The sequence below is a fragment of the Brassica napus genome, chromosome C9, assembly GCF_020379485.1.
Source record: "Brassica napus cultivar Da-Ae chromosome C9, Da-Ae, whole genome shotgun sequence".
NCBI classification, from domain to species: domain Eukaryota; kingdom Viridiplantae; phylum Streptophyta; class Magnoliopsida; order Brassicales; family Brassicaceae; genus Brassica; species Brassica napus.
In genome coordinates this window covers 38,446,091-38,467,607 of record NC_063452.1, presented here as the reverse complement: position 1 = coordinate 38,467,607, position 21,517 = coordinate 38,446,091, and the positions used below count along the sequence as shown (strand labels likewise).

At 30.0% G+C, this 21,517-nt stretch overlaps 1 pseudogene; it reads right to left on the bottom strand.

Annotated features, from left to right (window-relative positions):
- Nucleotides 1–10,204: 10,204 nt before the first annotated feature.
- The window catches only part of LOC125592648, a 12,351-nt pseudogene continuing 1,038 nt past the window's right edge, over nucleotides 10,205–21,517 (bottom strand).

The window sequence follows — 21,517 nt, the reverse complement described above, 5'->3', positions numbered from 1 at the left end:
TCAAGTACCGCTTGTGGAACCTCAAATATATCCACGGCTTTATAGGCTAACATGGGCAATATGGCACCTACTAATACGCCCAATTGCCTCTCGTGGATTTTTCCATAATTCGGATGGGCCAAAAATTGGATTTGACATTGAATGGATGCCCAAGGTATTATTATATCATGAGTGAGTCACGATATGGAACGTTAATCTCTTCCCTTATCCAGAAAAGTTTTTCTAATTTGCATGGTCCCATCATTTATCCTAAAAATTCTACAATAAGTTAGGTATAGGTCGATATATACTTCCCTAGCCACACTTCTTTGCTACTTACATTTACTGAAAAAAGAAATTTTTTTTTGAAATATAGATAGGAATCCCCTCGTGGGGTAAAAAAGAGTAAAGTAAATACGACTCTGATTTGGTTATGATGTCTAAAATAAGAGAGAGTTAGATAGAATCTTTGGATCAGGAATCGTTTTTTTTTAGTCATTTTATTGCATGTAAATCACTACAAGTGACGGAGATACACGGATTACATACCGAAAGGATCCAATATTGGTAAAAAAGAGTAAAGTAAATACGCCACTTGATTTGGTTATGATGTATAAGTAAGAGAGAGTAGAAATTGGATCGTTGAATCGTTTTTTAGATTTATTGCATGATAAATCACTACAAGTGACGGAGATACACGATTTAAATAACGAAAGATCCAATATTGAAAAATTGTACACAGAATACTGGAAAGGTAGAAACTAGACAGATAAAATTTGCTCATAATGAGCAAACCCAAAATCTTTGTAAATAAACCCAATCCTTAGTTCCCAACCGTGAGGCGAATGGAATCGATACAAATAAATCAGTTATAAAAGAATCGAAAAAGCTTTAATTGTATCACTTAAATTATATAGGAATTCTTGAACCCAAGAATTGAGAATAAAAAGCTTTTCCTTACCCAAAAGGAATAACCACTTAGAATAACGAAAGATATTAGATTTGTCGAGAAGGCAAGATTGTATGATACGATATCATTGTGTATCTTGATGAATTGGATCGTTTCTTTGTGGATTCTAGACGAAATGTGTGTAAATCGGTTTCTGGGTATTCTTTATCATTTCATCCAGCTGGGAATAGTTCCTCTAATTGTATAAATTTTTCTAGAACACTTTTTCTTGAATATCATTCAAGAAAGTTTCGCATTGTCTAGATTCCACCATATAGTAATCCAAGTTTTCAAACTTTTATTACAGCAGAGAGAGATCAACCAGGGCAAAAAGACTATAGATGTAAAATAAAAAAAAGGAATGAATGCTTTTTTTTTTGCCTTGAATCTGTGAATTGTTAATGAACCTACCGCATTTGTGGATTCTATTAGATCTACTATTTCTATCGAGCATGAGTTTCTATTCTAATTAAATAGAATGTATTGAGCCTATAATCCCTTTTATCTTTTCTTTTGATTCAATACTTAGTCTTTGCTTTGAATCTAGAAAGAATACAGAAATAGACTCAGAATACACTTACAATTTGAATCAAGAAAAAATTGTATTTTCAGGATGTTATTCCCCTTTTTTCGATCAATACTAAAAGAACTTTTTTTTTTAAATAAAAAATTATGATTCTATTTTCGAGACGAATAAAATCCCTTTCTTTTCTATCAAATATATAAAAAAAAACGAGCATAAAGAATAGATGAATGTTCATTGAAAAAAAGAAAGCAATTCTTTCGTTTTTTCTTCCTACTGCCAAAGGAAAACACTAAAAAAGGCAGTTTTGTAATCGGCACATGTTTGTCAAACCACCCATAAGAATCATATTCTGACTTTTATCAGGAGAATAGCCAACTATAACTTCCATGAATGAATAATGGATCCAGATCCTAAAAACAACAAAGCTTTCGAATAAGCATGAGTAATCAAATGAAATAAAGCGGATATAAGACCCCATACTAGAGCTAACATCATATAACTCAGTTGAGACATTGTAGAATAGGCTAAACCTCTCTTAATATCTTTTTGAGCAAGAGCTAAAGTGGCTCCTAAGAGTACTGTTATTATACCTATCAAAGATATATATACATTATAGAAGAGATAACTATAAAAAGAGGAAGAAGACGAGCTACAAGAAAATTCCCGCTGCTACCATAGTAGCAGCATGTATAAGAGCCGAAATAGGAGTAGGGCCCTCCATGACATCCGGCAACCATACATGAAGAGGAAATTGTGCAGATTTAGCAATAGGACCCACAAATAATAGAAATGCACACAAAGTAAGGAATAAGAGATTTATTCTATTATTTAAAAATAAATTCTTGAATATTTCGAACAAATCTTGAAATTCGAAACTGCCAGTTAACCAATAAAGACCTAAAATTTCCTAATAATAAACCAAAATCCCCTACACGATTGGTTACAAAAGCTTTTTGACAGGCATTCGCTGGCAATAGGTCGTGTGAACCAAAAACCTATTAATAAATACGAACACATTCCAACTAATTCCCAAAAAAATAAACTTGGATCAATTAGAACTAGTAACTAATCCTAACATTGAAGTATTAAAAAAAACCCATATAAGCAAAAAACCTCAGATATCCTTGATCATGAGACATATAATTATCACTATAAATCAGCACCAAAATTCCAACAGTTGTAATTAATATGACATATAGAAGTAAGTGGATCAATAAAGTAACCGAACTCAAAGAAATTCATTATTTATGGTCCAAGACCATACATTTTGATGAATGCAACTTAGAAAAATTTGTTGAAAGATAGATAGAGCGAAAAGATCATAACTATACTTAACAAAAAATAATTCAGAAACGTCCACATACGTCGAAGGTTTTTTGTTGCTGTCGGAAAAAAGTAGAAGTCCAGCTCCGAGTAAAATAGGTACTGGAAGTGGAATGAAAGGGATGATCCATGAATATTGATATGTATGTTCCAAAAAAAAAAAACCCTTTTTATTCTTAAATTTATATAATCTTATTCACTGATTGTATATATATATTATTTTTTTTCAAAGGGATAATAAAAAAGCGCATTATTCAAACTTAAATAGAAATTTTTTCGAATTAGTATAATCCTTCATAAACTTGGAAAAGAAATATATATTCAAATCAAAAAAATTAGAAGTTATTAACTAATATTACTAAGTTACTGTAAAAAAAACGATTTGTCCTTTTTTTTTTACTACTAAATAAAATTTGATTTTATGCAGATACAGAAAAAGTGAATTATAATTCCATATTACAATAATATATACATATATTAAGAATAGAACAAAGATTTACGACAAAAAATACTTAATATTAATTATTATTAAAAGTTATTTGGGTTTGATTATTTAGAATTATTATTGAATTATGGAATTTAGTGATTGTCTTCCAGTACACTAAGTGAGTTTTTTTTTTCAAGAAATATTATTATAATCGATATTTTTTTTTACATATGAAGTGAAGAAATTTAATAAAATTATTCTAATATAATCTATCAGTATAGATAATTAAATGAGCACTCTCATACGGATTTAAAACGTTAAATACAAAAAAAAATTCAAGAAAAAAGGAAAAAAATAGTGGGTTTAAACTTTTGAATGTCTGTTTTGTTTGAAAAATAATATATAATAAAAAATTTGAAAAAAAAATTACTCAATGTGGAGTACGAAAGAATAGAATATAAATGTCTTTGACATCCAATTATACCACTGAAAAACTTTTTTTCATTTTTGAATGGCAGTTCCAAAAAAACGTACTTCTATCTCGAAAAAGCATATTCGTAAAAAAAATTTGGAAAAGGAAAGGATATTGGACATCGTTGAAAGCTTTTTCCTTAGAGAAATCGCTTTCTACAGGTAATTCAAAAAGTTTTTTTACAACAAAAAATAAATAAAAAAACACTAGAATCATTAGAATTAGCCTAACGTAAAAACAAATTTTTTAGAATACATATAAATTAAAGAAATCAATAGGAACCAAAAGAGAAAAAAAAAAGATAATAATATATTAAGAAAAATTCCTATTGATTTTGTAAAAAAAAAAGGGGGGGGGGGGGTTATTACTTTCCCCATCAATAAAAAAATAAAAAAGATCTTGTATTCCTCTTAACTAGGAAATACAAGATCTTTAGCGAAATCAACAGGTTCTTTAATTAATTTAAGTCAAAAAAATTCATTTTATACCTTTAGGAATTATTATTTCTCTTAATTCTTATATTCTTTACTTGGAATCAAAGTTATAAAAGCATCTAGCCACAATTAAGTGAATATTAGATAATAATAAGTAATAACATATGATATTTTTTTTAAGTGATCAAAAAATATTATGTTTGTACAATATAAAAAGATGCATGAAAATAGAAATTTTGACAATTATTGTTTTACATTTCTCTTGAGCAACTTAGGAAATTTTAGTTAAAATTTCTAAGATTTTGGAGAAGTTTTAATTTTTAGAAAAAGCATTTTTTAGTAATAAAAAATCAATTTAAATTCAATTAAATTAGCTTCTTTATTTAAAATTTGAATCTCGACGATAGAGTAAAAACTTGTTAGTATTATTTTGAACAAGTTGCCGCTATGGTGAAATTGGTAGACACGCTGCTCTTAGGAAGCAGTGCTAGAGCATCTCGGTTCGAGTCCGAGTAGCGGCATAAGATATTATAAAAGAGATATATAAGTTTATAATCAAATTAATACCCGACTTGTTTTCTAAAATCGGGGAAACCTAGTATTAATTTTAATTTTTAACAAATTTTTATGATTTTTCAATTTTAGAGCATATATTAACTCATATATCTTTTCGGTCGTTTCAATTGTACTACTAATTTATTTTTTAACTTTATTAGTTAATTTAGATGAATCATAGGATTTTTTTATTCATCAGATAAAGGAATCGTAATTACGTTTTTTGGTATAACAGGATTATTATTTACGCGTTGGATTTATTCAGGACATTTTCCATTAAGCAATTTATATGAATCATTAATTTGTCTTTCGTGGGCTTTTGCAATTATTCATATAGTTTCCTATTTTAATAATAAAAAAAATCGCTTAAACGCAATAACTGCGCCAAGTGCTATTTTTATTCAGGGTTTTGCTACTTCATGTCTTTTAAACAACATGCCTCAGTCTGGAATATTAGTACCAGCTCTCCAGTCCCAGTGGTTAATGATGCACGTAAGTATGATGATATTAGGCTATGGCGCTCTGTTATGCGGATCATTATTATCAATAGCTCTTCTAGTCATTACATTTCGCAAGGTCAGATCTACTTTTTGGAAAAATAATATGAAAAAAAAATGTTATTAAATGAATTATTTTCTTTTGATGTACTTTACTACATAAATGAAAGAAATTCTATTTTACTACAACAAAACATTAATTTTAGTTTTTCTAGAAATTATTATAGGTATCAATTGATTGAACAATTAGATTATTGGAGTTTTTGTATTATTAGTCTCGGATTTATCTTTTTAACCGTCGGCATTCTTTCAGGAGCTGTATGGGCTAATGAAACATGGGGTTCATATTGGAATTGGGATCCGAAAGAAACCTGGGCATTTATTACTTGGACCATCATCGCAATTTATTTACATATTAAAACAAATAGGAATGCTCGAGGTATAAATTCTGCAATTGTGGCTTCGCTAGGTTTTCTTTTAATTTGGATATGCTATTTTGGCGTCAATCTTTTAGGAATAGGTTTACATAGTTATGGTTCATTTACATCGAATTAACTAAAACATTAACAAAAAAAGGAAAGAAACCAAATAAAAAAAATAGCATCTATATATAACTTCATATAAGTTAAGAAATCTAATTTAGTTTTAGTAGTAAATCATCAAGAACCTTTTGAATCAAGTAGTACAATGATTCAAAAGGTTCTCACAATACAAAAAGCAAAGACTTTTTATTATAATTCAATTTAATGTTTTTTTTATTTCCTGAAAACTATCCATAAAAATAATTAGATAAAATGGATTCGACCTTGTCACTTGCTAATGAGAGCACAAAATCAGGATAAATCCCAATACCAATTATAGGTAGAAGAATAGAGATTGAAAGAAATAACTCTCGGGATCCAGAATCAAAAAAAGAAAAGTTTTTGGCATTAATTAACTTGTATCCATAGAACATTTGACGTGACATAGATAATAAATAGAGAAATTCTTGGGTTCACCCCCTAGGGTGAACCTTTAGGTTCACCAACCAATAGTGTTTGAGTATTTGATATTTGATATCTTTTAAAAAAGGAAATAAAATTGAATATCCAAATTAGATTATATTTTTAAAATAAAATAATAAAAATACATAAAAATAGTTACAAAAAATGAATTAATTAATATTGTTAAATCTTCAGCAAAATACTAAACCCTATACCGTAAATCCTAAACACTAAACCCTAAACGTTAAACCTTAAACTTTGGATAAACACTAAACCTTTGGAAAATCTTAAACCCTAAATCATACATTAAAAACTAATAAATATAGAGAAATTCTTGGGTTCACCCCTAGGGTGAACCTCTAGATTCACCAACCAATAATGTTTGAGTATTTGATATTTGATATCTTTTAAAAAAGAAAACAAAATTGAATTTCCAAATAAGATTATATTTTTAAAATAAAACAATAAAAATACATTAAAATAGTTACAAAAAATAAATAAATAAATATTGATAAACTTTTAGAAAAATACTAAATCCTATACCCTAAATCCTAAACTCCAAACCCTAAATTATAAACCTTAAATCTTGGATAAACCGTAAACCATTAGAAAATTTTAAACCCTAAATCATACATTAAAAACTAAATCTTAATAACACTAAACCCTAAACCCTAATCACTAAACCCTAAACCCTTGGATAAACCATGAACCCTTGAATAAATCATAAACTCTAAATCAAAAATATTTAAAATTAAACCCTAGAGTTTATGATTTATCCAAGGGTTCAGAGTTTACCCAAGGGTTTAGGGTTTACCCAAGGGTTTAGGGTTTAGTGATTAGGATTTAGGGTTTAGTGTTAGTAAAATTTTGTTTTTAATGTATGATTTAGGGTTTAAGATTTTCCAACGGTTTAGAGTTTATCCAAAGTTTAAGGTTTAACGTTTAGGGTTTAGGGTTTAGGGTATAGGGTTTAGTATTTTGCTGAAGATTTAACAATATTAATAAATTTATTTTTTGTAACTATTTTTATGTATTTTTATTATTTTATTTTAAAAATATAATCTAATTTGGATATTCAATTTTATTTCTTTTTTTAAAAGATATCAAATATCAAATACTCAACCATTATTGGTTGGTGAATCTAGAGGTTCACCCTAAAGGGTGAACCCAAGAATTAATTAACTTGTATCCATAGAACATTTGACGTGACATAGATAATAAATATGTAGGAGTTAATATCATTCCAATTGCCATTACAAAAATAATTAAAATTTTTGAAATTAAGAAATATTTTTGGCTGGTAATTATTCCAAAAAAAACGATTAATTCTGCAACAAAACCACTCATGCCCGGTAATGCAAGGGAAGCCATCGATAAGATAGTGAACATTGTAAATATCTTTGGAATGGAGATAGCCATTCCACCCATTTCATCAAGATAAACAAGTCGGATTCTATCATAACTAGTTCCTGCCAAGAAAAAAAAGTGCAGCGCCAATAAATCCATGAGAGATTATTTGTAAAATAGCTCCATTAAGCCCAGGATCCGTTATAGAACCAATACCTATAATTATAAAACCCATATGAGATACAGAAGAATAGGCTATTCTCTTTTTTAAATTACGTTGACCGGTAGATGTTGAAGCTGCATAAATTATTTGGATTGTACCGACTACCATCAACCAAGGAGAAAACATAGAATGAGCGTGAGGTAATAATTCCATATTGATTCGAACCAATCCATATGCTCCCATTTTTAATAAGATTCCAGCGAGAAGCATACATATACTGTAATGTGCCTCGCCGTGGGTGTCAGTTAACCAAGTATGTAAAGGTATAATCGGTGATTTGACGGCAAAAGCAATAAGAAATCCAATATAAAATAGTATTTCGAGTGTGACAGGATAGGCTTGATTCCCTAATAGTTCTAAATTTAATGTTGGTTCGTTCGAACCATATAAACTTATACCTAAAACTCCTATTAATAAAAAAATAGAACTTCCTGCAGTGTATAAAATAAATTTTGTAGCTAAATACAAACGTTTCTTTCCACCCCACATGGATAAAAGGAGATAAACGGGAATTAATTCTAATTCCCACATGATGAAAAAAAGTAAAATATCCCGAGAAGAAAATGATCCTATTTGGCCGCTGTACATTGCTAACATCAGGAAATAGAATAATCGGGAATCCCGAGTAACTGGAAAAGCCGCTAAAGTAGCTAAAGTAGTAATAAATCCGGTCAGTAAAATCGTTCCTATAGAAAGTCCATCTATTCCCAGTCTCCAATAAAAATCAAAAAAAATTGAGCCATTTATAATCTTCGGACAGTTGAATTAATGGATCGTCCAGTTTAAAATTATAACAAAAAGCGTAAGTCGTTAGAAGAAGTTCTAAGATACAAATGCATATAGTATACCACTTATTAACTTTATTTCCCCTATGCGGGAGAAATAACATTAATGAACCGTCAGATATTGGAAAAACAACAATTATTGTTAACCAAGGAAAATCATTCGTGGTAAAGACAAGATACACCAGGTCCAAAGAACGCGTACTCAAAAAGATATATAAATTAAAAAATATAATTGAACTTTTTTGAGTACGAGTACTTGTCAATAAAAAAAATAAAATGTATTCCAAATTTATTCAAATCAGGTTTTCGGTAACGTATCAATAAGCTAGACCCATGCTTCGAGTTGTTTCATGCCATAAATAAACTCGAACGCTCAAAAAATCCGTTGGACAGGCAGATTCACATCTCTTACAACCAACACAATCCTCGGTTCTTGGGGCAGAAGCTATTTGCTTAACTTTACATCCATCCCAAGGTATCATTTCTAATACGTTTGTAGGACATGCTCGGACACACTGAGTACATCCTATACAGGTATCATAAATTTTTACTGAATGTGACATAGGATCTATAATTTTTTGAATGTCATAAATTTTCAATCTAGTACACTTATAACTAAATGATATATTAAATTAAAATACTAGATGAAGCAATGATTTCCTTTAATAGAATTTTTTTAATGAATTCTGGCTCAATTGGTAAAAAACGGGGCTAAAATACTTTGATTTCTTAGATTTTCACAAATTTAATCTAGTAAGTCATAACCTATCATATATGCAAAATTTAAACCTATAATTTTTGGATTTATGCTACTTATTTAATAAGGTTGATTGGTTGATGCGAGTTGATTTTCTGTTACGATAAATTGACGAGACTATAGCTAATCCAATAGCTGCTTCAGCGGCTGCAATTGCTATAACAAAAATGCAGAAAATATCCCCTTTTAGTTGGGAATTATCAAAAAAATCATAGTTCAATCACAATCAATTCTTTGACCACCTCGTTCTTCGCAATTTCCCGATCGATCTTTATTGCCCACGATTCGACCACCAAGTTGATGTTCGACCAATCATCTGTCTCGACCATTTTTATCCCGAAGGGTGGGTTATCACAGACATAGCCACAATTCAGAACGCGACCGACACTGCTTGACCTCCATCGATCGACAGACGACACTCCCAATCGATCGACAGCAGACAATCACCATCGGTTGCCAGACGCCATCACGCATCGATCGACAACCATTTGGCTGCATCGATCGACACCAATCCGCCACGCCCACACACGATGAAGTCTCAACCGAATTTCCACACCAGAGAGAAGAGATAGATCAGTTGGTAGAAGGGATCTACAAAGCTCTGGAAACTATAGAGGAGAAATGTGATGACATCAATTTACCAATGGATCTTACAATCAGTGCATTGACCTCCAAGATCGAAGCTATACAAGGGGAGTTGGTGGAGATTCAGAGTTACATTGCGCGTCGACCAGAAGCATCGCTATCGATCGACAGACGCAACAACAAATCGATCGACACCCACACTTCAACATCGATCGACAGTGATACAAACCGAGGCCGGCTAGTACCAAAGACGACATCCGACATGTCCAACACACCTTACCATGGAATGGAGAGTGAACATTGTAAATATCTTTGGAATGGAGATAGCCATTCCACCCATTTCATCAAGATAAACAAGCCGGATTCTATCATAACTAGTTCCTGCCAAGAAAAAAAGTGCAGCGCCAATAAATCCATGAGAGATTATTTGTAAAATAGCTCCATTAAGCCCAGGATCCGTTATAGAACCAATACCTATAATTATAAAACCCATATGAGATACAGAAGAATAGGCTATTCTCTTTTTTAAATTACGTTGACCGGTAGATGTTGAAGCTGCATAAATTATTTGGATTGTACCGACTACCATCAACCAAGGAGAAAACATAGAATGAGCGTGAGGTAATAATTCCATATAGATTCGAACCAATCCATATGCTCCCATTTTTAATAAGATTCCAGCGAGAAGCATACATATACTGTAATGTGCCTCGCCGTGGGTGTCAGTTAACCAAGTATGTAAAGGTATAATCGGTGATTTGACGGCAAAAGCAATAAGAAATCCAATATAAAATAGTATTTCGAGTGTGACAGGATAGGCTTGATTCCCTAATAGTTCTAAATTTAATGTTGGTTCGTTCGAACCATATAAACTTATACCTAAAACTCCTATTAATAAAAAAATAGAACTTCCTGCAGTGTATAAAATAAATTTTGTAGCTAAATACAAACGTTTCTTTCCACCCCACATGGATAAAAGGAGATAAACGGGAATTAATTCTAATTCCCACATGATGAAAAAAAGTAAAATATCCCGAGAAGAAAATGATCCTATTTGGCCGCTGTACATTGCTAACATCAGGAAATAGAATAATCGGGAATCCCGAGTAACTGGAAAAGCCGCTAAAGTAGCTAAAGTAGTAATAAATCCGGTCAGTAAAATCGTTCCTATAGAAAGTCCATCTATTCCCAGTCTCCAATAAAAATCAAAAAAAATTGAGCCATTTATAATCTTCGGACAGTTGAATTAATGGATCGTCCAGTTTAAAATTATAACAAAAAGCGTAAGTCGTTAGAAGAAGTTCTAAGATACAAATGCATATAGTATACCACTTATTAACTTTATTTCCCCTATGCGGGAGAAATAACATTAATGAACCGTCAGATATTGGAAAAACAACAATTATTGTTAACCAAGGAAAATCATTCGTGGTAAAGACAAGATACACCAGGTCCAAAGAACGCGTACTCAAAAAGATATATAAATTAAAAAATATAATTGAACTTTTTTGAGTACGAATACTTGTCAATAAAAAAAATAAAATGTATTCCAAATTTATTCAAATCAGGTTTTCGGTAACGTATCAATAAGCTAGACCCATGCTTCGAGTTGTTTCATGCCATAAATAAACTCGAACGCTCAAAAAATCCGTTGGACAGGCAGATTCACATCTCTTACAACCAACACAATCCTCGGTTCTTGGGGCAGAAGCTATTTGCTTAACTTTACATCCATCCCAAGGTATCATTTCTAATACGTCTGTATCATAAATTTTTACTGAATGTGACATAGGATCTATAATTTTTTGAATGTCATAAATTTTCAATCTAGTACACTTATAACTAAATGATATATTAAAATTAAAATACTAGATGAAGCAATGATTTCCTTTAATAGAATTTTTTTAATGAATTCTGGCTCAATTGGTAAAAAACGGGGCTAAAATACTTTGATTTCTTAGATTTTCACAAATTTAATCTAGTAAGACATAACCTATCATATATGCAAAATTTAAACCTATAATTTTTGGATTTATGCTACTTATTTAATAAGGTTGATTGGTTGATGCGAGTTGATTTTCTGTTACGATAAATTGACGAGACTATAGCTAATCCAATAGCTGCTTCAGCGGCTGCAATTGCTATAACAAAAATGCAGAAAATATCCCCTTTTAGTTGGGAATTATCAAAAAAAAATCAGCAAATATTACGAGATTCATATTAACTGCATTGAGTATAAGTTCAAGGCACATAAGAGCCCTAACCATATTTCGACTCGTGATCAATCCATAAAGACCAATCAAAAATAAATAGGCACTCAGAACAAGTACATGTTCGAGTATCATTGAGCAACTCCTTATCAATTTTGATTCATTATCAATATGAATAATAAAAACAATTCACCGGATTCAATCAACTAGAATATAACAACAAAGTACGAATAAAAACTATATTAGGGAAAAAATTTCAAATATATATAAAATATAAAAATATATATTTAAAAAATGAAATAGTATTCAATCAAATTGAATGAACGGAAAAAAATATCATAACATACACAAACACAAAGTTTTCTTTGTTTTTTACTAATCGGAACCTTTTTTATTGACGAGCCACATAAATTGCACCTATCAAAGCAACTAAAAAAATTATTGAAATGAGTTCAAATGGAATAAAAAAATCTGTCGATAAATGAATTCCTATTTGTTGACTATTACTTATTAAATCTTGTTCTAAAATCTGGTTTAATCTTGTAGTCCAAATAACCCCGTACCATGACGTATCGAGAATAGTAGAAATTAATGAAAAAAGAATAGTTGTACAAACCAATGAAGTAATCTCATTCCCAACAGTCCACAGATTGAAATCTATGGAATATTCGGAATCATTCATGAACATCACAGCAAATATGATTAAAACATTTATGGCTCCCACGTAAATAAGGAGTTGTGCAGCAGCTACAAAATGGGAATTTGCTAGAATATACAATAAAGATATACAAACAAGAACAAATCCTAAGGAAAAGGCTGAAAATATTGGGTTAGGAAGTAATACCACTCCCAGACCTCCTACTAGAAAACCAGATCCCATAAAAACTAAAAGAAAATCATGTATTGGTCCAGGCAAATCCATTATATTATTAAAAAAAAGAAAAAAATAGAAATCCTTTTCATGACCTTATTAATTTAACCGGGGAATTTTTTTTTAATATGTTTCTAATAGAGTGAAATTAGAATCTAATAAATATTAATTGATGTAGATACAATTATTAGACAGTTTCGCTTTTTTATTCTAATATTTTCAACCTATCTATTTCAAGCAAGATAATAATTACGAAAATATTATATTAAAAGGATGAGCCTTAATACTTAATATTAGTCTATAATTACAAGTTTTTAATTAAATTCTTTATATAAATATAATATAATTCAACAGTTTTGCATTCTTTTTTTAATAAAACTAATGGGTTTACCCATTTTTTGTTTGAGGTGAATTCAAAATTGTTCGAATAGTATAATCGTCAATTACTGACATTGGTAAACGCCCCAAAGCGATTTGATTATAATTCAACTCGTGACAATCATAAGTTGAAAATTCATATTCTTCAGTCATTGACAAACAATTTGTTGGACAATACTCAACACAATTACCACAAAATATACAAATTCCAAAATCAATACTGTAATTAAGCAATCGTTTTTTTCGAATATTGGTTTCCAATTTCCAATCAACAACCGGCAGATCTATAGGACATACTCAAACACATACTTCACAAGCAATGCATTTATCAAACTCAAAATGGATTCGACCGCGGAAAAGTTCTGATGTTATTAATTTTTCATAGGGATATTGAATAGTTACAGGTAAACGATTTGTGTGGGATAAGGTAATCATGAAACCCCTGACCAATATACCTTGCAACTCGTAGGGTTTGTTGACCATAATTCATGAACCCGGTTATCATAGGAAGCATATTGTAATTATCTATGAATAATTTGATCTTTGTTTCTTTCTCTTGTTTAAAACAAGTAATGAATATCTTGGATTGATTTTCAATTTAGAGTGAAAAGAGTTGGAAAGAAGTTGTTAATAATAGATTACCAAGGGAAATCGGTAAAAGAAATTTCCATCCAAGATTTAATAGTTGATCCATTCTTAGCCTAGGTAAAGTCCATCTGGTTGCGATAGAAATGAACAAGAACAAATAAGTTTTAGCTAATGTAATAAAGATACCAATTGTTGTTCCAAAAATTAGATCCTTTTCAAATAGCTCCAGAATAGATATATATGGAATAGAAATATTCCAACCGCCTAAGTATAGAACTGTTACAAATAATGAGGAAATTAATAGATTTAGATAAGAAGCAACATAAAATAAACCAAATTTGATACCGGAATATTCAGTTTGATAACCTGCTATTAATTCTTCTTCCGCTTCTGGTAAATCAAAAGGTAACCTCTCGCATTCTGCTAGGGAAGAAATTAGAAAAATGATAAAACCTATAGGTTGACGCCACAAATTCCATCCCCAAAAACCATATGTTGATTGTGCCTCAACTATATCAACTGTACTTAAACTGTTAGATAATCCTAGTCGGTGATAACATTACTATTCTCACCGCTATTACAAAACCGTACATGAGGTCTTCGCCTCATACGGCTCCTCGGGGGCCATAAATAAATATAAGGACCAGATTAGTATTATTTAGATGGATATGATGTGTTCTAAAATGGATTAAATAGAAATATATCTGGGGTCCCGAATTATACCAATGGAATTCTGTCTGCTCAAATTCTAAAACTAAAAAACGCGCTTCGGAATTCATCTCATCCTTTACAATTTTTAATTTCTATTTGTTGAGTAATAACTTAATCCTTTAATAAAGCACCCCTTGTAAAAATAAAACTAGGTTTTTCAGCCCGTCGTGTTTTTCAATTACGAAAAAGAATTAAACATCCTATTAGTTTATTATTCAAGATATAAATTCTATTTTATTTTCAAAATCTATAAAAAAAATATATACTTGCAAAAAAAAAATACTTGTTTCGTTCCTATTCTTCTTTCTTTTTTAGAAAAAAAGTATGTGGACTTAAAAAAATTAAAGGATTATTTCGTTTCTGATAGTCATTACATTTTTCGGTGGATGGGAGCATACTCTGAATCGGAATCTTGGGGAGTACTGCCTGATCATTTCTACAAATTTCAAGCCCCAATTAACCTTCTTTTTTTTGTTATCTTATGTTATGCATAAATATCCTTTTCAATTTGGTTAATCTCTATTACAAATTCTTTGTGTATTTTGGTGTTTCTAACCTTCCACGCGTTTTTACCTAATTGCCGATCACTTTGTAATATATGTATATGTATAGAAATTTATATAACTGATAGTGAAAACGTCATATGGTTAATATTTTTTTTTAACCCGCTTCAAGCCCGGCTGACTAATCAACCAGCCTTGGGGTAAAGTGATTCTTACGCTTATGTTTATTTCCATTTAACCTTTGTACATAGGAAATGAGACTTAATTTTTCTTTTTACTGCTAATTTCTGAGCAGTTTTTTTTCACGCATATATAACTATCAAATTCCTTTTATTAAGATTAATCCGAAATATAAATATATATATATATATATATATTCCGTTTTTTTACACATTTTTTTATCTATAAGAAACGGAATAAACCTTTCTGTTTCAACGAATCGCACGTAGAGATATTGATAAAACACATAGAGTTAATGGCATTTCATAACTAATCGCTTGAGCAGCAGCTCGCAGACCACCTAAAAAGAATATTTATTATTTGATCCATATCCTGACATAAGAAGTCCGATCGGAGCAACACTTGAGATGGCAATCCATAAAAAAATACCGATATTGAGATCCGCTAAAACAAGGTGATTGCTAAAAGGAATTACTGAATAACTTAGTAAAATAGAGATAACTGCTATAGATGGTCCAATACTAAATAAAGGAGTATTTCCTCTAGATGGACGAAGATCTTCTTTGAAAAGTAGTTTTTTCCCGTCGGCTAAAGCTTGAAGAATTCCTAACGGGCCGGCGTATTCAGGTCCAATACGTTGTTGTATCCCTGCAGATATTTCTCTTTCTAACCACACAATTACTAGTACACCAGTTATGATTCCCTATACAAGAGAAAATATAGGGACAAATATCCATATGAGTCCATAGACCTCTTTTAAAGATTCCAATCTAAGAAAAGAATTTATAGTTTGTACTTCTGTTGCATAAATTATCATTTTAACGATCAACTTCTCCCATAATTATATCTATGCTACCGAGTATCGTCATAATATCAGCCAATTTCATTCTTTTAACTAGTTCAGGAAGAATTTGCAAATTAATAAAACCCGGCGGTCGGATTTTCCATCTCCAAGGAAAATCACTATGATCTCCTATGAGAAAAATTCTCTATTCCCCTTTTGGAGCTTCAACTCTTACGTAAAGTTCTTGTTTCGATAATTCAAAAGTAGGGGAAGGTTTTTTACTAATGAATCGATATTCAAAATCATTCCACTCTGGATTCCGTTTTTTATCAAAGCCTCTACTTTCTAAATTTTCATAGAGACCCCCCGGAAGTCCTTCCAGAGCCTGTTGAATAATTTTGATGGATTCTGTCATTTCGCTAAGTCGTACTAAATAACGAGCTAATGAATCTCCTTGTTTTTGCCACTGAATTTCCCACTCAGATTCATCGTAAGACTCATAACGATCAACTTTACGAAGATCCCATGGTATTCCGGATGCGCGTAACATTGGTCCGGATAAACCCCAATTTATTGTTTCTTCCCCACCAATAATCCCAACGCCTTCAACTCGTTCTAAAAAAATAGTATTTCGTGTAATAAATTTTTGATATTCAACAACCTCTGTTAAAAAATAATCACAAAAATCCAAGCATTTATCTATCCAACCATAAGGTAAATCCGCCGCTATTCCTCCAATACGAAAAAAATTATGCATCATTCTCATACCGGTGGCAGCTTTGAATAGATCATATACAAATTCTCGTTCTCTGAAAATATAGAAAAAGGGAGTCTGTGCCCCAATATCTGCCATAAAAGGGCCAAGCCATAACAGATGAGAAGCTATACGACTCAATTCTAGCATAATTACTCTAATATAGCTGGCTCTTTTAGGAACTTGAATATTTCCTAATTGTTCGGGTCCATTTACTGTTATTGCTTCTGTAAACATAGTATCTAAATAATCCCACCGCGTTACATAAGGTAAATATTTTATAATTGTTCGGTTTTCTGCAATTTTTTCCATTCCTCTGTGTAAATAACCCAATATGGGTTCACAATCAACAACATCCTCACCGTCTAGAGTAACAATTAAGCGAAGAACACCGTGCATGGATGGGTGGTGAGGTCCCATATTGACTATCATAAGATTTTTTTCCTGTAACTGGTCTTTTCATAAGTTTTTCCTTGATTCGTTCTGGTATTAATTAGATTGCTGAAAAAGAAGTTTATTCAAAAATTCAAGATCTAAAAAATAAACTAATTCACAATTTTGGAATTTAACGAGTTTTTAATTCCCGAATATTCAACTGATTAATTAATTTTTTATAACGTACTCTATTTTTTTTTGACAAATAAGCCAGCAGTCGTTGACGTTTTCCCAGAATATTTCGTAGACCTCTCTGAGATAAATAATCTTTTCTGTGCAATTCCAAATGTGAAGTAAGTCTTCGTATCTTATTAGTGAAACTGGTTACTTGAAATTCAACAGATCCCTTGCTTTCTTCGTTTTTTTCTTGAAATGAAATGAATGTATTTTTTATCATAAAAAGAAATCCTTCCTTTTTTTAATATGAATTGAAAGATATGAATTTTACTGATAAGTAATAATAATGGTAGTTTTTTTGTACAAGGATCCGAATTTAATTATCAACTTCTTAATTCTTAATTTTATAAAAAAAGTTTAAATTTCGATCTAAAAAAGGAGGATTTTAAAAATTTATTTATGGATTCGTTCTGAGTGGTATCTATGTCATTAATTCAATGAATCTCATGTATAAAGATTTAATTTAAAACAATCTCTCACATTTGTGCATCCAATTGTTTTCATATACTGTAACTTATATTATATATTTTTTATATACCGTAACTTAATTATATATATAGTCAAAATATAGTAAAAAGGATCTACCATTAATGCATTTGAAATCGCGTATACATGTGTATTCTTATCATACTGAAATGATTTCCGTTAGTCGTATTAAAACAATAACGATTCATACAAGCTAAATCTTCTAATCGAAAATTGGGCCAAAGAATATTTGTATCCTTATCAAGATCTTTCTTTTTATTCAAAACTTGACCACAGTTTTGAATATTTGTATCAAATTTTGAATTTCTATCCCTTGCATTTTTTTTTTAAATTGAAACTAATTAGAATTCAAAATTCTTTACGTCGTTTAGGGGATAGAATAGTTTCAGGGACAAAGAAATTTAAACTTTTTTGTTTATATTTATAAATATAGCTTTTCTTTTTCTTTTAATAAGTTGTTCATCGTTTTTTACAGACAAACGGACAGGTTCAACAATCAATATTCCTTTTTTCATTAATTTTGAAAAAGTGAAATTCTTCTCAATCATTAGAATATCTAGGCTCATCTCTCCTCTTTCAATACAAGATATCGTTATCTCGGTTGGATTTTTTAGTCTAACCAAGAAACAATATGCTTTTAAATTATTGAGAATTTTTTGATTAAAAAAACAATTCCATCGCAATTGAAAACGTGAATACCTTTTGAGAAATAAGTCAAGTTCCGCTTCGGTATTGCTTTTTGGATTTTTTTATTTTTACGTTTTTTTATCTTCGATTTTGTATAATTTTCTTCAATATTTTTTTCTTGCTTTGATAGAGCTGATTCCGTATTTATTTTTGTTTCTTTATCTGATTTCAAACTCTTCTTGACCTGCCGATTCGTTTTCTTCTGTTTTTAGATTAAAAAACCGAAGGAATTTTTTTTCGTTTGATGGTATAAAACCTTTTTTCTTTAGGGTGATCTGTTTATTCACATTTTTTGTTACATTAAAATTGAAAAGAAGTAATTTAATTGGTATGACTCACGGTTTCATTTTATATGTACTAGAAAATAATAAAAATTCTGGAAAGAAAAAAAAGTCAAAATTTGTTATACGAGGATTTAGTATTTCTTCATTCATTTCCATCCAATCAAAAAAATTTATTTTTTGATTGGCAAGACTCGTCTTAGTTATTTTATAAATTCTTTGATAATTCTTAACTTTAGTCTTAATATATTTTTTTTTACTCTTAGTATCAAGCTCAATATTTACTTTTTTTCTAAACCAAAAGTTGAGAATTCTCCAATCCAAATATTTTCTATGCCAAATTTCCCCTATACTCCGAATATTATATTTTATAGGCCTGTAGACATATCAAAAAAAATTTATGTAGAATGAATAGATTTGTAGCAAAAAAGATTATATATAGAATCCTTTTTGAAATTCTGTTTATGTTTTGGATTGAAAAATGAGTTAGCCTCACAAAAATTTTGTTTTTTGTAATTATCAAAAAAAAAATTTTCGTATGAATACACATTGTTTAAACTTGGATTTAGAACTAGAGAGTCTTGGTTTATTTTTTTTTCCATTTTTGGGTTACTAATCTAGCCCATGCAATCTGAGGTAAATTATATTGAGAATGACTTCGTAACTAGTTTTTCCATTGATTTATTTCGGAATTTAAAAGAGTTTTATCTTTCCATTCATAATAAAAGATTCCTTGTTCTTGAAAAAAAAGCCTTTATTTGATTCTTAACAAAAAAGGATGTTATGTATATGTTATATTCAAAAAAAGACTTTAATTTAGAAATGTTACTAACTTGAATTTGTGATAATTTGTAAAATACATATGCTTGTGATAAAGAGCATAAGTCATAACTAAAATTTTTTTTTTTGATATGAAGTTTTTTATAGTCGAAATAAAATAAATGGTATATTTTTTTTTCTCCATTTTCCTCATTCTTGTAAATATATCGATCAAGAATTTTTTTTGTTGAATCAACAAAAAGTTGTGTAGTAATTCTTGGAATATTAATAATACCTAGAAAAATAGAAATAGATAGTTGTTCAACGCAAATTTTTTTTAAAAAAACAGATTTACGAATTAATCGAGTATTTTTTTTTTTAATGTCTGCCAACTTTTTTTTGATAACTCAATTATTTTATAATTATAACACAGTTTGTTACAACTATTAGTTAGTTTTCCTTTTTCTTTTGAAATTTTTTTCTTTTGATTTCTGATTGTCTTTATTTTATCAATCACATTTTTTATTTTGTTTTCGCTGAGTGAAGAATTTGGCCACTCCGTCGATTTTTTTTGAACAGATAGTTCATGAATCATCTGATTACTCATTATTGAATCTTTTTTAGTTTCATTTAATTCATATATTTCTCTCGGGCCAACTAATGGAATTCTATTTCGTTTTGAAAGGTATTTTTTTTTTCTTTTATAAAAAACAAGTTTTTTATAATCCCGTTTTTAATTTCTTTTTCGACTTTTAGGAAAATTGTTGCTCTTTCTTTGAAAATCCTTAAAACCGGAAAAGACTTCGTTTTGGATTTTTTGATTCTATTTTTTAATTCTTTAAAAATATGTTTAATAAAAGAAGGCTTTGTTTTGGTAGAACCAAAAGGTAGGTCAGTTTCCAGCCCCCAAACTGTTAAAACACGAAAATCATTTTTTTTCTCCTTTTGTTTTTTTTAGTCGAGCCTTCTGAGATGATTGAAATTTATATTTATGCCAAGGTTTAAGATAAAACGGAAATAGGATTTTATCTGAATACCATCCGTTAACCAGTTTCGTGGAAATTCTGTTTCGGATAGTTGAACCCCATTATAAGTACATTTAACATGCATTTCACGTTTCCAATCCTTTAAATTCTCTTCCCACTCGGGAAGTTGAAATAATACGATACGGATGCTATTTTTAATTATTATCAATAAAGGTAATATAATATATTTTCTAAGAATAGATTGAGTTACTAAAATAAAACCTCTTATTTTTTGAGCAAATAGGAAGCTATCCCAAGTTTCCGCAATTTCTATACGTCTTTGTTCTTCTTTTTTTGATTGTTCTTCTTCGTTTTTATCAAAAAAAAAAAAAAAATTTCCAAATGAAATTTCTAAGAATTTTTTTTTTAGCCCCCGTATATCAAACGAAAAAAATATATTTATCTATTCTATCAAAAAAAAGGGGTGAATGTGCTTTTGCTTGCAAAAATTCCCAAATAACAGTTTTACGTCTTTGGGAACGCATGAATCCTTTTAATTATCTCTCGACGAAAATCAGATTGTTGTGAATAACGGATCAAAGCCATTTCATCTGTTTGATCAGAATTTTGATTATCTTTGAGATTAGTATAAATCTCGTTATGCGGTTCTTTTAAATCAGTAAAAACCACTACATGTTTTGCTTTTCTAGAACGAATTCCAGGTTCGGCTGGTATATTTTCTACAGTTTCGGCTTCCAATTCTTCCAATTCACTTGTTAATTTGTATGACCATTGAGGATCATGGAAATCAATAAAAAATTTTATAAGAGTTTGATCATTATTATAAATTATAACGACATCAAATAAAATTTTGAAAATTTTTATTTCTTCTTTTGATTCTGACTG